At 39.2% G+C, this 22,744-nt stretch overlaps 1 long non-coding RNA gene and 1 pseudogene across 1 annotated transcript; one reads left to right on the plus strand and one right to left on the minus strand.

Moving 5' to 3' along the window:
• LOC125094721 (clusterin-like) overlaps window positions 1–9,276 on the plus strand; it is a 175,747-nt pseudogene extending 166,471 nt beyond the window's left edge.
• Window positions 3,988–7,784, minus strand: LOC125094722 (uncharacterized). Its single transcript, XR_007125669.1, has 3 exons — window positions 7,665–7,784; window positions 5,935–5,997; window positions 3,988–4,279 (listed from the first exon to the last, which is right to left on the minus strand). It is a non-coding gene; the product is annotated as an uncharacterized LOC125094722 (long non-coding RNA).
• Window positions 9,277–22,744: the final 13,468 nt, after the last annotated feature.

Consider the following 22,744-nt stretch of genomic DNA (forward strand, 5'->3'; position numbering starts at 1 on the left):
GTCAGGAGTGTCCCATAATGTGATATATGCACAAAAATCAGAACATTTCTGAATTCCCAAATACCTCTGGCTGTAAGGGACTCAGAAAAGGGATTTGGGTCTATATACTATCATACATATTTGCATTACTACTACTAAGTAATGATATTCTTTTCACAAAACAAGTATTTATTGTATGCACATTATGTCACACACTGTGCCAGGGGTGGGATATACAATTATGGGGAAAACATACAATTTCTACTGTCTAGTTGGGGAAACAATCACATGTACAGCTATATAATTACAAAATATATCTCTATCTGTATATCTTTATGTCATATGTATTTAAATATACCAGATACAGAATTATATGTAATATTGTATACAGTATATTGTATACATATTACATATATGCTATGTATATAATTTTAGAATGATATAGATAACCATATGTATAGGTATATAATTTCAAGTTGTGTTCGATTGTATGAAAGAAAAGAACAGAGTTCAGGAAAAATGGGGGAGGGTCTAATAAAGGTTAATGAATCAGAGAATATTTGAATGGAAACCTGAAGAGTTATTGGAGTAGACAGGTGAAGGGGATGCAGAGGAAACATGTAGAGGAAACAGGTTGTGCACAAGTATAGGCAAATGTGAAGGGCATAAAAAGACTATTTGCTTAGCACATGGCAAGGGTTAAGAGAATAAGATAAGATGCACTTTAGAAGCAGAAGAATCTAGATTATTTTGAGTGGACCATGGGAAAGACAAATGTTATTCTATTTGGTGGGGAGTGATATAATCAAATTTAGTTTTTAAGTTATCATTCTAGGATATCATAGGAATTCTAAGAATGAATTAGAGTTGTACAAAATTGAAAGAAAATAAGAAGCATTTCAGATGAGAGATGATGGAGGAAAGATCAGAGTGAAGGAAGTGGAGATGAAGAGAAAGAGATGGAGTCAAAATTTAATTTGGAGAGAAGACAGGCAAGGCTTAGTAATGGATTGGCCACAAAAGTTAAGGGAGAGTCTTGCTGTTTTCTGAGTGAATGGAGGTGTCACTTGCCAAGACAAAGAAGACTGGAAGAGGTGGGTAAATTTGGGGGGCTGGGATGAGGGGAGAGAAGAGTTCCATTTTAGACACATGAAGTTTATGGTATCCAAGTGGACATCCACGTGGACATGTCAAGTAGACATTTGGATACACAGATCTAGAGCTGAGATATAAATTTGGGGGCTGTTAACTTAGGAGTTATAATACAGATGGACTTAAAGCATAAGAATGGATGAGGATACTTAAAGAATGAAGACAGAGAAGAAGATCAGAGGCTAACCTTCAGGCTTGTTGGGGAATTTTAACATTTAAAAATCAGGCAGAAGTGGAAAAATCAACAATGTGGCATGAGAAGGAGTGACTAGACTGGTAGGAAAGGAACCTGGTAAGTGTGGTATCAAAAAATCCAGGAGAAAAGGGTTTTAAGAAGCAAGTGCTCAAGAATGTTGAATGCTGCAAAAAAGTAGGAGAGAAAGGGTCTGAATGGCTCCTTGTTTTTGACAACAAGGGGTTAACTTGTGGCCTTAGCAAAATCAGTTTCTATAATTGGATTATGGTAGGTCAATCAGTGATGGGGTGGGGTGGGTTTTTCCTTTGTTTTTGTTTTTTTTTCCAGAAGCTTAGTTGTGAAGGGGAACAGAGAAACAGAGATAGAGATAGATATAAGGGCAAAGAGATTATTCAAAAGAAAGCCTGAATGCAGATGGGAAATAATGAGGGGAGAGAAGATGCTGAGATGCTCAGGAAAGAAGGATCCAAGGAGTTGAGGCCACTGCTAACTCTGTATCAGGGTACTATGGTATTACGTACATGAACCCACTTTAATCCTTACAACACCACTAGAAATAAGTATCACAGTTGTAACACCTCATTCCATTCCAAATGGTTAGGAAGCCCAGTGAGAATAGCTCCAGGCTTACTCATGTCTACTAGGAATATCTTCGAAGTTCAAAGGAAAGTGCCCATGTTTCTATCTTGCTCCCCTTGGTTGCCTCCAGTCCCTGCCAACTTTGCTCTCAGCGGGGGCTCACAGAGTCCTTCTTCTCTTAGTCTCTTTCTGTCTCATTCTCATTTCCATGTCATCCTCTGCCCTCTCCCTCAGTCCTGACTTTTTGTCACTGTACTACTTTTACTTATTTTAGTAAGTTCTCTTTGAATTGTATCCCCCATTCATGGGAATCATCCATAAAGTTCAACAAAAGCTAATATTGATCACCTCCTATAGCACATCTTGGATTTATTCACTTTATTAAATGACTATTATGTGCTAAGTACTATACTATACAGTGGTGAACAAACAGATATGGGGCTTAGATTCTAATGTGTTTGTATGTATGGAGGAGTGCAAATGCTTGGTGAGTGAACCAATAAATTATTTTAAAAAGATAATTTCAGGTTATGATGAATTCTATGGACAAAATAATCCAGAGTAATGTGATGGGGAATTGAGTGTTTCCTTTAGATTGGGAGGTCAGGATAGTTCTGAATACCGTGTGAAAAGACCCCTCTCCACAGGGGATCAAGATGGAAACAAAGAGAACCCACCTTGACCTACTAGGGAGAATTGATATAAATCAAAGAAGTGAAAGGGAAGGGAATATGGTGTAGCAACCTACTCCCATTTCACAGTCAAAGATGCAGAGGGCAGTTACCTAGTCTGTTCAAGGCTCTTTGACTCAAAAGGGATAACATTATGATTTCAGGCTCTGGCTAATTATTTCCTGAATAAAAGCGCCTGTTCTAAGCCTACAGTATATCCGAGGAAGCCTTGAACAGACTAATTTACCGGGCTCTTTAAGTGAGGCTATTACCAAAATAAGCATCTTTGGATGAAATGATTTATGTGCAAAGGTACTGTGAATCTTTTGGAGACAGTGGGCAATGTCAAATCAAGACTTTCACTGCTACAAGCATGTTATCATTGTGAAATGTCATTTTTTTAGATAGGTCTTAAAATTCTGCCAAAGGCCACTTAGTCTTTCCCTTCTCTTCTAGGAAGGAATGTGCCTAAATTTTCCCAGAAAAATGGGTGTTCCCTTCAGAGAAATAGATTGCTCAACCTTGCTCAGTGACAGCAAAATCACAATACAGAAAAATCACAATAATTAAGGCAGGATTTTTCTTTCTATTTTATACCCTACCAAAACTATTTAATAGAAATCCAAGACTCCACATGGTGGTCTGTGCTTCACAGTTGCAGAAAAGGATCTAGAAGTTGCTGTTTCTTGATTGGTTTGACATCCCTCCAAGATATCCACCAGACACCTGGGGAATACTGGAAGTTATAACTATGGAGTATGACTTTGTAAAGTATGGGGAGGTGCTTCTTCTGATTCATCTTTTATCTTGCAAACAGTTTAGGGGACTATAATGGATAGTATATAAAGCCAAGAAATAGCCTACCTATTTTAAAAGAGCAAAGGGAATGAAATGATCATTACATGGTTAGAAAATAAGATTTATGAGGAAGGATTAAAGAAGATGGGAGAATGAATAGAAACTTAAAGTTATCAGATGTCAGATTGGTGCTGGTGGGGAAGCTGTTTTTTTCCCATTCCTGGGCTGGACCTCAGGGTCACCTGAAAATCCTCTGGAGTACCTCAAGGAATCTCTGTAAGCTCTTCTTCCTACCTCTATTCTATTCCTCCTTCTTCTGGTGTCCTCTTCCCTTTCTCTCCCATTTCTTCATGCCTGGTTTATTTCCTCCTACCAACACCTTTAGTTAATTGTCTTATGAAACTGTATTGTTTCCTGGCTCTCTGCCCTTTTCGTAAGAACCATTTGCCATTCCCATCTAGTGGTTAACTAAAGATGACCCTTCACGTTGGTTTCTGGCACATAGTTTTGCTTACTAAATGTTTTTTGAATCGAATATTTATAACAATATCTTTGCCACGGCTATCTTATGTGAGTCTGGTCCTTTGTGAATGAGTGACACACACACAGAGAAAATAGCAGGTCTGTATATTCACAGCAATTCCCAGCTGCTTGGTTTTCCCATTCCAGCTCCCACCCGTGAAGATCTTTAGAATAACATCAGTTTTCTCAGGCTGGTATATTGGTTGAGACAGGCCAACTGCTACAACACAGAATGTCAAACCTGTGAAGTTCAAAATTTGGATTGGAAATCCAAAATAAACGTTTGTCACTCGTATGAGGCTGGCTGGCTGGCTAAGGTTTTACGGGGCTGCTGTCCTCTGAATAGCAATGCGGGCTTTAGATCCTCTTCTTGATCCTTGGACTTCTCCATTCAGTGGGTACAAGGGGGAAAAAAGAGAGAACTGTGTATGTGAGGCCTGGAAGTAGTATAGAATTATTCATATACAGTTCACTCTATTCATAGTTCATTGACCAACACCCAGTCACAGGCTGGATCCAACTGGAAAAGTGGCTATGACATGTCACCCAGCAGTGTACTTGGAAAGAAAGGAAGAAATCATTTGGTGAACAACTAACTCATTGTTGGCACAGATGCCATGAGTGAGCTTCTATTTCTTTCTTTCTTTTTTTTTTTTTTTAGATTTTATTTATTTATTTGACAGAGATCACAAGTAGGCAGAAAGGCAGGCAGAGAGAGGAGAAGGGAAGCAGGCTCCCTGCTGAACAGAGAGCCTTATGCAGGGCTTGATCTGAGGACTCTGTGATCATGACCTGAGCCAAAGGCAGAGGCTTTAACCCAGTGAGCCACCCAGGCGCCCCATTCTATTTCTATTAATCAAATGACTCTAACTAAAATGTTAACGTAAAGTATGGCTGCCATAAAGCGTACATACAAAATCTTCAAAGAATCTTACCTTTGGGAAACCATTACATTTTGACATACAGGGTTAAGGAAATGAAGTCAAACACATGAAATTATACTGAAGGTTAAAATACACATGGTTGATATACCAGAATTGTGACCCTGCCAATATATTAAATGTTTCTCATGCAAAACCATTAGGAATATTATAGTGTCCACTGAAGACAATTAAGTCACACCTTTGCCGTTTTTGCAGGATATCGGACCCTTTCCCATTTCTCTCATTTTAATATTTATTTTAATATTTTCAAAAAAAGAAAAGCCCCTTTGTTTGATCTGCTTATGTGTGTTATCACAAAAGAATGAATGAACTTATAAAAGGGTGAGAAAGAAAGGAGGGAGGCAGGGAGGACAAATCATACTTAGTATATAAACATGTTCACACTTATTTTTTATGATTATTTTAGTGCTTTTTTTTAAACAATGGAGCCTATTAAATTTTGAGGGTTTCCTCTCAACTATGAAAAATATAAACAAGCAGGATTTTACTTCAGTGTTTGTTTTGGCATCAGGTTTAATTATTTTTCTTTTCTTTTGGTTATACCAGCTTATCCCTCTGTCTATCAGCATTAGTTCTCCCTCATACAGGAGTACTATGGGCTTCTGGTGGAGCACATATTAAAAATAATGAAAGAACAAGCAATTTACAAACAACAAAACCTGAAGGAAGTTTGGGAAGAAGAGCAGAGCTTGGAGAGAATAAGTAGAAAGCAGAGCTATCAACCAGATTAAAGATCAAAGAACCCAGCTTTTTCCTAAAACATTCAACATTATAAAATATCATCATGGGAGTTCTATGACTCATTCAAATGGTATTGTTGAGTGTGAGGATAGAAGGGACAGGAAGGCCTTGGAGCAGAACAACAAGTGGCCTACACCAGTAGTCTAGCAGATTTTATTCTGAAAATTCTGTTTATATTTAAGAAACTAGAGCTTACTATCTTTCCGTATAGTCATTCTTCCTTCCTTTCCTCTTATACAGAGCACCTTCCAATATGAGATACACTATGCAAAGACACTCTCCAATCAATACATCTTTGGAGGAACATCAATTAACATTGCCCAGCAGTTCAAGAACTTCAAGGCTGACTAACCTTCTCAAAGGAGACCAAACAGCTCCTGCGTCTGGAGGTAATGGCCTCAGGCAGCATGGACATCTGGGAACAAAGTAGAGAACCATCCATGGAAGCTCTGAGCCCTGTGTCTGGGTGGAAGATTAAATTGCCTTACAAGGAAAGTAAGTGCCCAGGGAGATGTGTTGGGTGAGTCCCATCTCTTGCTTACCTTCTACCTTGCAATCTAATTCATCTGGTCAAAATTTATTGAGTTACAAATATGTAAGACAATCAAGGCAATTGAGTGATGTGTGAGACACAACCCTGCTTTTTTAGGAATATACAGTAACTATAATACAAGATGGACAGGGCCATCTGAAAGGTACAATCAGGAACTATAGGTGTGGGTATGTCTTCCGGTAAGACTACAGAAGTTTCAGGGAGGAATCTGCATATTTGAATTGGGCTTAAAAATCTCAAACTTGCAGGCACATTAGGATCTGACCTTTTACCTTTGTACATGATTAATTTATTTGACAACCTGTTCTGTAAGTTACATAGTTATAGCATATTTGCCTGTAGTAGAACCAGATCTACAAAAACCTTTTGGTACTCAGAAGCACTACCATGTATGAAGGCCTCTTAAGGAATCTTAGGAATCACTAATTCAAATTCCCCTGTCTCTTACAGTAAGTAGAATGACTTCTATGAACCCAAAGGGTCAAATATTTAAGGCATATCTGATTCTACTGCCCCTGTGCAAATCTGCTTTATGAAAGGAAAAGGAAAGGCAAACCCATGGTCACAAATGGTTAGAGGAGATTTGAATAAAACATGGTCAGAAGACTCATTTTAAGATGTCTTATGTTAGGCTAAATGATTTATTTTCCTGTGCATTCATATAAAAAAGTAAGTATTTGCTTACAAAAATGTAAATAAATATGCTCAATAAATTAATCTTTGCTCTATTTCAGGCAAATGGTTTAGAGATTTAAGTATCTGAGACCTAACTCAGTATCACCCTTGCTCCCTTTTACTGTCAACAAGTTAGATTAGTTTCTCACTCGGAAGGAGCAAGGATATAGTTATTTCCCACTGAGTCAGCTCAAAGCGCTTAGAGCCTTTTCCTCCAAGGAGCCAGGGTGCTATTCACGGAAGTCCTAGTACTGGCTGGCCAAACTCTGCTTCAGGAAATCAAAATGTGTTGGCCCTGACTTTGGTCTTTATTCATCTCACTTAAGCCTAGAAGGTTCTTTAGTTCCCTTTGACATTTGCGAACTAGATCTATAGCCACATTTCCATGGTTAATTTAGCAGTAGCTGATTTGGAAAGCTTCTTAAGTGTGACATCACATTATACATATTTTTCTAATTTAAAATGGCTAACAGAAAAATTATAGACTGGCAATAATGGAAAAAATCAGATGCCTAGGACCTTAAAATACTTTTTAGCTTTAAGGTCTGGGAATCTTCATAATGCATAGGATTAGTTTTTCTTCATGCCTTCCTCACTCCTAGACCAATTCTCTTTTTGGAGAGATTTTTAAAGACTAAAAGCTGAGTGTTTCAATGTCTGTCACCATTTTATCTGCATTTTCACCAGCGTTTCAGCAATCATGTGAGTCATCTCTTCCTCACCTCCCACAAATAGCGTGGGTTAAATAGAGCCATGGGAATTTTTTAAAAAAGTAGTAATTCTGACTCTGGAATCTAAAAAGACATCGCTTACATTAAAAGCACACACACACACACACACAGTGACCGACCTACCATTGCAGCTGCCTGTGAATGTTCCATAAGACGGATGCCAGTGATTTGTGTTTTGGGTGTTATCCTTGATCTTCGACTGTTTTGGAAGCAATGTTTGAAATCAGAGTGTGTTGGGGAACTGACCTCATTACATCATATGTGCTGAATCACTGTCCTACAACTCTTGTACCCAAGGCACAGGGCAGACATCACATTGTCAATGCACTGTCCTGGAAATGTGTGCCAGTAAAAATCCTGGCAAGGCTTGTGGATCATTTTTACGGTTTTTTTCCCATTGTTACATTCATGTGATCAAAAAGACACTTTGTTCTCTGTCTCTGTCTCTCTGTCCTTCCGTCTCTATGTCTGTCTCTGTCTCTCTCTCTCTTATAATCTCTTTTTCTCTAAACAAATTCTTTTTTTTTATTTAATCATTTTTTTAATTTATTTTCAGCATAACAGTATTCATTGTTTTTGTACCACACCCAGTGCTCCATGCAATCCGTGCCCTCTCTAATACCCACCAATCAAATTTTAAGAAATCCTTTCGTTTGGGACGCCTGGGTGGCTCAGTTGGTTGGATGACTGCCTTTGGCTCAGGTCATGATCCTGGAGTCCTGGGATCGAGTCCCGCATCGGGCTCCCAGCTCCACGGGGAGTCTGCTTCTCCCTCTGACCTTCTCCTCGCTCATGCTCTCTCTCACTGTCTCTCTCTCAAATAAATAAATAAAATCTTTAAAGAAAAAGAAATCCTTTCGTTTGAAGCTACTGATCTAAGGACTTGCTTCGCAGCATTCCCAGTGTTTTGACTGCCCTCTAGTGGCTCTTTTGAATCATGTTTCCAAAAGATTTTATCTTTTTGTTTCTTTACCGTGTCTCTAGTAAAAACCTGTGTGCTGGGAGTTGTCCTTGACGAATGTGAAGCTTTCGTGTTTGAAAAGAACAAGAGAATAATGATGAATTTTAATCGCTATTTTGTTTCATCTTTGCAGTTTGAAAACCCCAAACCTCTGAAATGTTAAATAAATTAACCCACCTCTGTGTAGCCTCCATCAATGAATGCCATAGTGTAAGAATACTCATTTTTTTGAAGAACAAACTGCTTTTGTCTGCACCACTCAATTTAAGGGAAAACTACTTCTGGAATCCTATCCAAGCTCTTCATTCTCTGAATAATTTCTACTGCTACTCTAATTATCAGCCAGGATGCTTATTTGTAATCACCCGCTTTCAATAATTTAAATAGGTAGTTGTTCAGCCAACTATTTTTATTCAAAATGTGACAAAAGCTAAAATTACATGTTGAATTTTATCCAGATGCTGTCTTCTTTTAGGACATGCCAACGGATGCAGAGCGGTTGTTCATTTTCTTATAACATGTCAGAAGCACATCTTTACTTCATGAATCTAACCAGCAATCTAAAACACAGTCTGCAATTGATGGATCAGTTCAGTTGCTTACCAGAACCAGCAAGCAGGGCATTCTAAGATTTAATTCAGTCTGCTGAATCATCAAACATAACCACACCCAGGCTGTGTTATTCTTCAGATTTTAGAGATGAGCCTTTCACTGTCTGTCTGAATTTCAGCAAGGGATCATTTTGGCTGTTATATTTTCCTCCAATAATAATGGCCAGTTTGAATAAATTTATCAATATGACTATCACTACTTAATATTTCTGTAATGGCCCTTAATGTCTTTGGTCTAAATTTTCTTTTATACTTTTACATACAAAATTCTCAATAAGAACTGAATCAGACAAAGTCCAGATTCCTTAAGAAAAAATTTCTATTGTTTCATATTTTTTTTTTTTTTAGTCCAGTAATTGCAGCCTTCTGGGCTGGCAAAGGAGGTCTCTCTGAAAAGTCCCAGAGTTGCAAAATTGCAAAACTGAGAGGCTAGGTTAAAGGTTTTTTCTGTTTTGTGAAATTTGCTAGATTTTTGCCAAGCCCCTGTTTTTGCACCAAAAAAGTTTCAGGGAAAGCTTGTTGTTATCCTTTGTCTGGGTCCTTGTTCAAAAACGGTCTATGGAGGGGCACCTGGGTAGCTTCGTGGATTAAGCCTCTGCCTTCTGCTCAAGTCATGATCTCGGTACTGGGATGGAGCCCTGCATTGGGCTCTCTGCTCAGTGGGGAGCCTGCTTCCCCCTCTCTCTGTGCCTGCCTCTCTGCCTACTTGTGATCTCTCTCTCTCTATCTATCAAATAAAAGAATAAAATCTTCAAAGAAAATTAACCAGACATTCATCAAAATGAGATCAATTTCATGGACTTTTCAAATACAGTTCATTGTGGAAAACTATAGGAGTACCATAGTCCAGTGTATTGAAAGTCATAAAAAAACAAAACAAAAACGGTCTTTGGAGTAGTTCATTGCTATTAGCGAATGCAAATACAAACAGTTGCCTCAAAGCAGCTCCGTAGTCCTTTTGTCAGTTCCCAATGGGCCCCTCGCCAGTTCCTCATTGTGGATTTTCCAAATTTTCATCCCTTTCTTCAAATCCACCCTACCACTCCCCACCGTCACCATCACCAGATTACCTTGGCTCTTACCTCACAGAGGAAGTAGACTATTTACAAGAGCTCCTTCAAGTTCCTTTCATTCTATAACCGTACCTGCATTTGTGATCCCAGGGGCAGGGTTGGGGTTGGGGATGCAGAGACTCTTCTGATTTTCCAGGACCAGTCCCTCCACCTCACTCTTGTTTCCTCAGAGCTCTTGCTCCACCCTTCTCTCTATGATTTAGGGTCCATCAGAGTCCAAATGACAGGTTCCAGCTCCTTCCTGAACAGAGGCCACAGGTGGCTCCTTTGACAGAAGCTGCCATGTTTTCAGTAATGCGGCCCTGACACCCTGGCTTCAAGGGATTGCATTATGGAGAGGGGCTACAGCCAAAGGCAGCAGATGTAAGGGCCGTAGCCAAAGGCAGCTCAGATGTGAGAGCCAAAACGACATGGTGTCTGAGTCTTGGTTGGATTCCTGTTTGCAAGCAATAGGAAATGATTCCGGCTAATTTAACCACACCAGAATCTTTGCTGTTAGGATGTCTGTGGCTCAGATATCTATAGGGACCTAGAAGACTTGGCTTAGAGAAGAGGTAGAATCTAAGGTGCTCTGAAGAGGTCTACAGTGGAGAGCACAGCAAAAGTTATGCAGGAGGTGCAGCAGGTTTAGCCTGCTGCCTCCACTGCTGCTCCTTTGATGGGAGTGGTCTTCAGCTGTCCCTATACTTGTCTGACTAGCTGAGGCCAATTGACAGACTAGCTCCACAGCCAGGCTAGCCAGGGAGAGAGAGAGCGCTGGCCCATTGGCTACTGTGTAGGATGTGGGTTCCATTCCTGGATCTACATGGTAAAAAATTCCCTGAAGGGAGATTGGAGTGTTAATAGGAGTTGGATACTAGACAGTCCAAACCAACAAATAATGATTATAGACAATTCTCTAACACAATGAAAGGCTTTTGTGGAGAACATGAATGTGAGACAGAGAAAAGAGGGGAGAAGGAGAAAGCAGTAGAAATGGAGGAGCAATAGCAGAGAGAAGCAAAGATGAGAGACTCAGAGCAGCTGGGATGGTCAGAAGTTGTGTCATGATAATCGTAAGTCATAAGAGTAGAGGATGGATTGATGTCCACTCTTGGGGGTGGGGAGACAATGGTGACCACAGGTGCTGGGTTGCTTGGGACACATGAGCTAGCTCGATTCTGGAAGAGTAGATAGTGTTAACCTAGTTCATAGGCTTTGGAGTCAGAAACTGATGGAGGACCCTGAGATTCATACCCCACCCTAATACTCACCCACTGGGTGATCTTGAACATATTTTTTTTTTTAAGATTTTATTTATTTATTTGACATAGAGAGATCACAAGTAGACGGAGAGGAGGGCAGAGAGAGAGAGAGAGAGGGAAGCAGGCCTCTTGCTGAGCAGAGAGCCCGATGTGGGACTCGATCCCAGGACCCTGAGATCATGACCTGAGCCGAAGGCAGCGGCTTAACCCACTGAGCCACCCAGGCGCCCCTTGAACATATTTTTTAACACTACATCCTCACTTTCCTAATCTGGAAAAGTTATATTTACATTATATGGTTGATGTAGCAGCAAAATGACAATACATAAAAGTTCTTATCATAGTTCTTGGCATATTATATGTTAACTATTATTATTACTATTATTATTTCATAACTCCCATAACTTTACAAATTCTATTTTTTTAAGATTTTATTTATTTATTTGAGAGAGAGTGAGCAAGAGAAAAGGAGAGCACAAGTGGGGGGAGGGGCAAAGGAAGTGGGAGAAGCAGACTCCCCGCTGAGCAGGGAGCCTGAGGCCGACACTGGGCTCAATCCCAGGACCCTGAGATCATGACCTGAGCGCCCACTCAGAGGGAATGGAGAACCCTCGGGGGCAGAGAGGTCAGTGGGACAGGAGCAGAACAAGGGAGAGAGAAAAGGCCAGAGAGGTGATAAAGATGAAGGGGGAAGAGTCTAATTATTCATTTGTTTGGGGGTTACATGAAACGTTGACATGCATAACAAATGCTTAGGGAGGGTTGAATGAGTTATCTAATTGTAACAAAGAGAGATGTATGGTAGTGTTAGAATAGTGGTCTTTGGTGTCAGGTGGGAGAGTTACTGTCATCATCCTAGCTCCAGTTGAGCCAGGGTGAACAGGACAGGGAGGGGATGAGGACCCAAGAAGTAGGGCTCAATCCAGATTGTGGTGTCTCTCTCCCGTTTGAGCATTATGTTATACAACCCAGTACCCATAATGCATGTAACTCACCCAGTCAGCCATGGGATCATTCACCCACAATTTTTTAAATATAATTTTCTCTGCTTTTGACTTGCTAGGTAAATTTTGTCAATGATGGTTTTCTTCATTTCTGGGTCCTTCATGTTTGCAACTATGATTTGTGTTGATTAATGGCTAAACACTGTTTGAAAATATAATAAATCATTATGGAAATTCTGAGCAACTGGATTATTTTTTGCTTTCATGACTCAGAATTGGCAACTTTACAATTTGTGTTTTATCTCCTTTGGATGATTACCTTGATCAATCAAGCCAAGTGGAAATAAAACCTGCTTTAGGTGGGGGTGAGGCATAGGCAAGTAGACTTTGGCCAAGTAGAGCTGACAGTCTTTCAGGGCTGGAAATACTCTTGTCCAATTTCTTCATTTTGCAAGTGTGGAAACTGAACTTATTAAGTCCAAGTGACTTGCCAAGGCTGTCCTAGGGGAACAAACAGGAGCCATATGTCCTCCCCTTACTTGAATCATTATGGAATCACTAATATTTGGTAGACACAGTTGAAAAACTTTATTTTCTAAGCACTGGGTAAGTGGAGGTAGAATTGAAAAAAAATTAAATCAGGTTTTATTGACCTATTCTTCATGTATAATCTACATTCCACAGGTGTAGGGTCTATTTTGAGAATCTGTGAGGAATTTGAGGAAGATAGCAAAATGGCCAGATTTATACTTCAGAGGTTGATCTAGCAAGAGTACTCCTCCGTACTACAAAGAAATTTTAAAAAGCTATATGTATTTAAAAAATAATTCTTGCCACACTTTTATTAACTGAAATTAGTGTTATTGTTGTGCACTTTTTTGACTTGTACAAGAAATATATTACTTTTTAAAAATTACTTTTATCAACATATAATGTATTATTTGCCCCAGGGGTACAGGTCTGTGAATCATCAGGCTTATACAAGGAAATATATTATCATTTTGTTTTTATTGTATTATTTCTAGATACTACCATGTGTTTCTCCTTGAATTGGCTTGGTTCAGATGAAACTTTTAGTTGAGTTGCTTATAATAGTGATTAGCTATTTGTTATCTTTTATGCTCAGTGGGCCCTTAGAGCCAGGTATAATGCAGAATAAGACACCTGTGACCATGCAATGATCAGTGGAGACCCACTTCAAAGTCAATGTGATGTACCCTGTACTCATGTATTTTTGATTCACTGCTACAGGATGCAGCATTGCTATCTTTCATTTTTACTTATAAGATCTAGGACATTAGTTCATTTATTAGTTCATTTATTATTATTTATTACTTAATTTATTAGTTCATGTGTGTGTATATGTATGTGTATACATGCATAGGTATGTGTGGGGGGGGGATAAAAATAGTATAAAACATGGTCACTAATCTGAAGTTATCTCCCAACTGTGTCATCTTAGCCCCTACCATTTCTTATAAAGCATGGGTACTGGACCTTTATCAATTTTGTTTTTGTCCACCCAAGCATGAGAACCCATATTCTATGTTTGGGAAATGTTCTCCCTTATTGATGTCTTGCCAGAACTTACTGTCGAAATGCTGACAATAGTGACTCCATCTTTGGCTGTCCACCTTGCTCATGCTCACTCGATGACATCTCTCGGGAATGCATGTTCTTCACTTAGAGATTAATATACATACCTTAGAAATGCCTGTCAAGGCTCGGATGGGGGGAGGCTTGCTTTGGCCTCCCATGAATCTGTTAGAGATAACATAGTCTTTCCCTTTCCTGATGCACAGGTGACACCACAAGATTTAATTAAAGTTTAGTTTTCAATTAGCTGCATGCAAACCTTTTGATCTTTCTACAGCCCATTCTCCTCAACCCATCCCTTGCTCTATAAAATCTGTAGCCTAAGGTCTGGACTTCGCTGAGAATAGCTGTGGAGCAGCTGGATCGTTGCCTGCCTGATCCCTGATCAGTAAGTTATCTTGAATGAAACTCTTTGTGAATTGTATGGAGTCACCTACTTCGTTTTCGAGGCTCAAAGTGTCTTATCAGTTTGTGCGATACTTTACTGTCCCTCCCTTTCCTTCTTACACTCACCTTTCTTTCTAGGCTCCTTGCAGTTAGGGTATGGATCTAGGCTCTGTTAATCAGATCCGTCTGCTCTCCAGATTGTGAATCAGTGATTAGTGACTCCAAGAAGCAAAGACCACCCAGAATATATTTGGACAACATATGGGGTTGGGGACAGCATACACAACCACATTTGATTCCCGAGGGGAGTAGTGGGAGCTGCTCCCTAGGCAGTGTTCAGGGTCTGGTCACTGAGGCTGCTCAAATATGCTGTGGTGTCTGTGCCTGACAGGAGCTTCAGGATGTCTTTATTTGACAAGTCCTACGGTTTGCTTTTGGGAATTGTTTCTAAAATCCCTAACTTTGTTTCTTTAGCCCTTGCGGAGAGTATATGAGCTATCTAGTATCTTTTAAATAATTTCCATTTTTGCTTTAATTAGCTGGGGTTGGGTTCTTTTATTTGTATCCAAAAACCCTGTTGCTGAAAATTGTACCAGGAGAGAATGCAGCCCATAGACCTTCAGAAAAATCGGGGGAACCTAGAGTTTATTACCTGTCCTTGGAGGGGAAAGCAAAAGCTGATATTAAGAAATGGTCCTGAGAAGAAACTGAAATTAGCGGGGGAAAGAAAAAAAAGAACGGCTACTCAAATTATCGCCTGTTGTCCCCTTGAGTGACAGCCCCATTGAAGGCTGGTGTGTGAGACAAGGTAATTGTTCCAAGAGGGCAGCTGAGGGGTGTGAGGATTTCAAGGACTGGCAGATCTAGGACTGGGCAGTTTAATAGAAGAAAATAACACTCCAAGTCTTTAGCTCTCAGCTCAAGGCACCAACTGAAAACCAGTCACTTAATGAGATAGAAATGTGTAATCTCTTTCAGCCACAGGGCTGAGATGATTGGACCCTACACTCAAAGATTTATATGCCAGGTGGCTTATATTAGTTTATACCCTTCTCTAGTCTCTTATATGGAAATTTCAATATTAACTAACAGGGTGCTAAGTAGAGGTCTTAACATGGGGTGGAGATGTGTGAGAAACATTGGGTTGCTTAGTGTTCAAACCATCAAAGGCCACTACACTGTGCCCTAAATCCACCCCACTCCCAGTGTAAGCATGCTCTAGGGCCCATTATAAAGTCAACCCAATGGAATTGCAAGATTTTATTGACTTATATTTGCAAAACTCTGGATTATACATGAGGGATCGAATTCTGAGGATTGTTGACCAAGGATGGAAGAATGTGACTTAGATCAAGAAGAATATGTCAACATGTGTACATGGACTTACATGTAATTCTATATTCAACTGGGGTTGGATTTTAGTTACTTTTTGTAGTCTGCTGATGAACTTGGACTCAACAGTGGCCTAGACATTTCTTATATAACAATGAGGAAAAAATTAAAAGCTTTAGAGGTGTAGGGAAATGAGAGGGAATTTTTTTGTGTTCAATCCACTCCCTTAACTCCTGATTGTGGCCCCAAGGCCTCCCTGAGTTGTGCATTGAGAAATTCATTGGTGAGGAGAATCCCAGCCTTTTAGGAAATGTCTGTAGAGTCTCTTCTTTGTGGACCTAAAATTCAGTGAGAGACACAGTTGAGGTGAACTCTGATTTCACTGGGGTATTAGAATCCCAGAGTGGCAGAAGTCACATATCAGGATGTTAACACTGGAGACAGTTAGGGTTTAGGTGGGTAGTGGGGAAGAAGAGATGATTCAATGGGTAATCACAATGGTCTGACCCCCAGAGATCTTTGGTATTTGCTAATCAGTCATGAGTAATCTGGTAATGACCTATATATACAGCCCACCAAGAAAACATTTGATTTGTAAAACAACACCAACACCAAACCAAACCCCCAAATTCTAGGTATGTCAACCAAGGGCCCAATTTGAACCATGACTTTAAAAAAAAAAAAAAGTCTTGGCCTTTTATTCAATATCCAAACTTAAATTTTAAATATGAAAAGGAAGCTTAGGTACTCTTGAAAAAAGAATTCTGTAATGATACTACAAATGTGCATTTCTCCTAGCCATTAGCCAAGGGACCTTCAGCTATGGGAATGGCTCTACAGTGGGAAAAGGAAATGCTTGAATCTTTCACATATGCACAACAGTTGCTCTGAGCTCACACTTGTTCCTGGGGATCCAGAACCCCATTGTGACCAATCAGGATGAGGGTTTATGGCGGTCAAGTAAGAAGTGGGATTTTGAAATGAAGCTACCTCAAAGGAACCCGAGCTCGTCTCTGTTACTTTACTCAGTTCCTGGTTTTATGATGGGAATGAAAACTCTCAGCAACCACAGAATCCTTTTGTCGACTTTCCACCACATGGAGTAAGGGTTATTTAAGAATTGCCTAGTGGAAACCCCTAGGATTCCTAGTGGTTTTTAAAATACCATTCATTCTTTCATTTATTCAAACAATTGTTTAAAGATTTATTTATTTACTTATTAGACAGAGAAGGAGGAAACATACACACGAGTGGGAGAAGGGGCAGAGAGAGAGAATCCCCAAGCAGACCCCCTGCTGAGCCTAAGGCGGGGCCTGACACATGGGGCTTGATCTCATGACTCATGAGATCACGACCTGAGCTGAAACCTAGAGTTGGTCGCTTAACCAGACTGAACCACAGAGGCACCCTATTCAAACAATTTTTATAGATTGCCAACTGTATGTCTGAGCCTAGCACTGGTAATTGTTAGTAAAGAAAGCAGGACAAATAGAAATTTCTGCCTTAGTGGGGTAAAAATCTTACAGGAAGAAGACAAATTAATAAGTGAAGTATATGGTATGTTAGGTAGTGATGAGTGCCACTGGGGAAAAAAAAAACAACAACCAAAATTAGAGATAAAGTAAGGTGGAGGGATTACTTCATTTCTCACAGAGCCAATTGGGATTACAAAGGGATGAGGGCTGATGTGGGGTTCCTGGACTTACTGCAGTGACCAATATAAACACAGGTTGAAGGTAACACCAAATGGGTAAAATTATAAACAAAACCCCAATTTCACATGAGAGAAGGAATCAAAAAGTCACCTAAAAGGTGCAAGAGTGTTAACTCCCTATCTGATCTCCATTAGTTTGCCAGTGTGGCAGATACAGGGGGCAGATGAGTGCTGGAGAAAGATGGGTTAGTGTTTTGATATTAGAATTTAAGCTAAGTGTGCAGCATAGAGATTCCAGCTCATTGGGGTTGATCAGTAGATACAACGTCATACCTGTGAGTACTCATCCGAACTGACACTGAACCTTAGCACTGATCATTGGGCATTAATTTTTTTTTAAAGTATTTAGCAGCTCAGCTGGCCTCCACGGAGTGGGGCTAGAGAGTCAGGTACTAGACAGTGTTGGAATCTTCCCTGCTCTAGGCTTGATTGATTGTTATAGGGTTTGAATTTCATAAATGGCTTCCCTTTCCACTCAGTTTTATCATCATTAATCAGCGGGATAGCCTGGATGTTGATGTCTAAACTGAAATTAAAATCTGTTTGTTCAGGAGGGTTTCATGGAAGCTTTGTATAACAAGAGAAGAATGATTTATGCAAAGGTTTATCTTTCAGCACATTTGTTTTCAGAACCCACCCAGTTTGATTATATAAAGTGAATTAGCTTTTGTCCTTGAGCTGAGCAACTTTGGATTTGCTGCCAAGCATTAAAGTACAAAGGGAAGATCTCCTCCAATTGAATGTAGTTCTTTGTTAACAACGTTAAGAAAAATGATGGCGGTTCACCATTCTTCAAAATATGGCTTAATGGGCCTGACTTATCTACATTAGTTTTTTAAAATTCTTTTTCTGGAAATTTCTTCTTTTGTCATAAAATACACCTATTTCTTGCAGAAAATCTGGAAAATTCAGGAAAGTGGAAAGGAAATGTATTAACTTTCTGAGTTATCTTCCGGTTCACTTAGGCTATATAAACATTGTACGTACGAATGCTCATCTGTAATTTTAAAAATATTCATTTATCCATGTAACTCTTCAGACTGAGTGTTTTCTTTCATACTTGGAAAGGATTAACAAACATCAGGAGAGTATGTAGGTTCTGACAAAAAACAAAAGAGATGCTTTATTCTGTAATTTTTCTGAACAGGTCCCTGAGAGGCCCAAAGAAGGTTTTCAGCTGTATTTTATAGGACAGTTGCTCTCACAGAATATGTTTATGAATTGCCTTCTTTTCTTTTCTTCTTTTTCCCTTTTCTTTTCCTTTCTTTTTGTGTTGCTACTGCTTTTAGTTTGTGTTTTTTAGCATCGTGGTTCCTTGAATTCACCCCAGGCAGCATTTTTGGGTTCGATAGGCCTGGGATGTTACTTGCACAGACGCAGCGTTGCGAACATTCCATTTTAGGGCAAAATCAATCTGCTTAAATTAACTGAAAATATATATTTCATTGATCTGTTTGCAGTCACAAGAACCTCATGGTACAACAAGAAACATTGTACGTGAGAGCACAGAAAGCAGGGAGACGTAAGCAAATAATATTTTGGTTTCGTAAACCAGGAGTATAAACAATTCATCTAAAAAAACTTGTATGGGACTTTTAATTTTATAGATATGATCTCATTTCTAATGGAGAGATAACACTAACATTAACGTATTTAGTCTGTATATATTTATTTAGTGCCTGGTATGTTCCAACACATAGGACAGCAAGAAAGGCACAATATGGCCAGAAGTCACCTTAGCAAGGAGGCATTTGATTTCAGGATGCTTGATTATTTGATTAAATTTCATCAAGCAATAGTTCAGTGATGGTTTTATGATCATAAAATGTGTTTGCTTTAAGTACTTTAAATAAGGCATCAGTCAAAACTATACCAGATTGTGATAAGACCAGAGAAATTAATTACCTTGGTTTGGGCTCTTGTATAATTGTTCAACACCTGCCTCCATTTAAGTTTTCTGCTTTATCTTTGTCTTCCCTCTACATTCCAAAAGCATGTGCTCATGTGTCCAACCCCCCTCCCTGCCACAACACACATACACACAGATTTTACTATCCAACCCCACAATGCCTCTTCCTACTCTGCATTGAGGCAAAAAGTACTCTACCTACCTTAGTTCAAGCTGTGTATTAAACAAACATATCCCTGCTTGTGCTTTATTTCTTCAGGAGAGCTTTAATGATTTATTACCGACAGTTTTGAGTTTATTCAGCTTACTTTAACTCCAGGCTGCATCCTACTTTCATTGTACTCTTGAAATTATACATATTTCTTTTGCATGTATATATTTCTACCTTCTCTTCCACATCAGACCATAAATCTTTAAGAGAGCTGATCTTTACCTCCAACAAGAAGGACAAAGCGCTATCACTTCAGTGTGTTCGAGTACCGTATTTATGAAGTACCGAAAGGAGTCATGTTATTTTACTTAGGGATCTGTCATTGGCAAGGAACAGATGCACAAACTGTGCTGTGTGAGGGCATAATCAGGATTTCATGGGAATCTGAGAAGAGGAGCTAATGCAGATAGTTGGGAACTGCCTCTTGTGTCTCTCTGCTTGTCACTGAGTCTTTTTCTCTTGCGATTTTCGGATTCTCTTACCATGTGGGTTGTTGTTTCTTGTCTTCCCTGTTTCTGTACACTAAGCTGCCTTTATGGGAAATCACATTTGACAGCAAAGCCACATGGCCTGGATTTCAATCTTGCTCTACCACTTACAGCTTGTGACAAGCTCCTTAATTCCTTTGTGCCTCAAAATTTTCATCAGTAAAAGGTGATGGTGGGAGTTGTTAATAACAGTAATTATTTTGTAGGGTAAATTCAATAACAAGGTGAAACACATAGTAAGTACCATATAAATGGTAGCTCTTGTTATTTATACATTTTATTTTCATTTCCTCATAACTCCAGTTGACTTGTACTATCGTTGTCCTGATACTTTCTATAAGAGCTCTGATCCTCCTAGTAACTCAGTCCAACACTGCCAAGAAAGGAATCTCTTTGGCTAGGTTCATCTTTTTAAACTGGGCCACGTTGGTATTGGTTCCTGACAGGCCAATGGATTGTCTGCCTTTTAGGCCAGTGCTTTGCTTTGGTCCAATCTTACATAAGGGGTTGAGGGTGCAATCCTTTGTTCCATGGTATGGCTGCTGTCTCTCAGCAGGTATGGCCAGTCATTTTCCCAGTTTCCAGTGGAAGAGAGGGTAGGCAACAGACACTGTAAAAAGGATACTGGCCAGAGATGTAAGTGAATATGTTTTTGCAAATATCAATTGGATTTTAGTGAGTTTTTATAAATTGTTTCATAATTTTCATTGATTTTATAACCTCAAAGATATAAGTCAGACTTTTTACTATTACTAAGGTGGACCCTTTAAATCTGGTAGAGACACAATAGTGTTATGGAAGGAGCACAAAGTTTGGAGTCAGGTGATCAGGATGAGTTCTGATTTCTGCTCTTACCCACTGGTTAATCTTGGGCAATGCATGGTATTTTCTGAACATCACTTTCTTCTTCTGTTGTCTGGAATGAAAAATCTGTTTCACAGAATGTAAAATATCAGTTATTGTTATAAATATACTACTTTATAGGGAATAGCTTCCCTAGATAGTGCCTTACTGAAAAACTTAGCATCAGAGCTCAGAAATAAAGAGTACAGCATGGTCACAATAGATAAAAAGTCTTTTTAATGTCTGTATTTGCCAGATTCAAAAGGCTAGCAGCATAGAGAAAAAATCAATGGTAGAGGGAAGATAACAATAAAGCATAAGTAATATTGAAGAACAGCAGCTCAATACTAAGCTGAAAATAACAAAATTCCAGCAGTTTCTTTAGATGAAGGACTTGAGCATCATCAAAGAGAAAAGAGAATAATTTGGAAAATTTGAATATATTGTGCTCAGGTATATCAGAGTTCACTCTCACTAACCTCATTTTAAAAATGGCAAAATTCACTTACTTTCTAGTGTTCATGTTGTTAGTAGTTCAATCATGATTACATATAGGATTCTGATGGATAACCAGCTTATACCAGCTGGTTGAATGTCTACAGTGTGATTTGAGGGATACACAAGGACCCCTTCCCAAAATACTCTTCCAATAGATTGTTGATTCTTCTTCTTTATTTACTTATTTATTAAAAAGATTTATTTATTTATTTCAGAGAGAGAGAGAGCACACACACAAGCCAGTGTCGCAGCAGGGAGAGAGGGAGATAGAGAGGGAGAGAAGCAGACTCCCCACTGTGCATGAAGCCTAACGTGGGGCTCAATCTCAGGAACCTGAGATCATCACCTGAGCTGAAATCAAAAGTTGGACACTTAACTACCTGAGCTAACCAGGTGCCCTGAGAAGACACATTTTAGCTAGTGAAAGATGTGGCAATCTGATAAATAATACCAACCATATTTATTTCACAAATATTCCTGAGGGAATAGAATGTGTTTGTAGGATAGACTCACCTCGAGCCAGACTGCCTGTGTTTGGATTCTAACTCCACAATTTATTACATTAATGACTCACACTCTCATTTTTAAAATGGGATAATAAGGGTACCTCACAGTTATGTAATCCATAAGGTTGAATGAACTATATTTAAAGACTGTATAAGTATCAAGTCCTATTATGTTAATGTAAGTGAGGGGAAAAGTCTGGAAAACAGAATTATACCTTAATGGGAGGGGTGTGTGTGTGTGTGTGTGTGTGTGTGTGTGTGTGTGTAGGGGGCAGCCAAGGAACATCATAAAGAATGTTAGGAACACCGTGGGTGGCTCAGTCAGTTAAACCTTTAACTCTTGGTTTCACCTTGGACCATGATCTCAGGGTTGTGAGATCTAGCCCAGTGTCAGGCTGCACACTCAGTGTGGAGTCTGCTTGAGATTCTCTTTCTCTCCCTCTGTCCTTCCCCCACCTCTCTCTCAAATAAAGAAATATTTTTTTTTTAAAACCAGACAAACAAAAACAGTTAGGAATGCTAGAAAATAATGTGAAGAACCCACCCAAAAGGGCAGTGGACATTAATTATTAATTTTCCTTTTTTTCACAGTTTTGCAGAGAATCATCCATCCAGCTACTAATAAAAACAACTTTATGATGGTGGCTGTCAGAGAAAGATTAGTATAATTCTTCTCTCTCATCTTATAGGCCACTAATTCCTTTGTTCATCATTCTCCAGTTATTTTCTTCCCCTTCAGTTCCACTTATTTTAACAAATATTTTTGTAGCAATCAATAACAGTATAAAGGTTGTTCAAGATAAATCTTATATTTATGTAAGAAAATTTGGTGACTGTGAAAATTTCTCAAGGAATAGTGATGGAAGTAAACATATTTATTCTGGGA

Source organism: Lutra lutra, chromosome 3 (genome assembly GCF_902655055.1).
Source record: "Lutra lutra chromosome 3, mLutLut1.2, whole genome shotgun sequence".
Classification (NCBI taxonomy): Eukaryota; Metazoa; Chordata; class Mammalia; order Carnivora; family Mustelidae; genus Lutra; species Lutra lutra.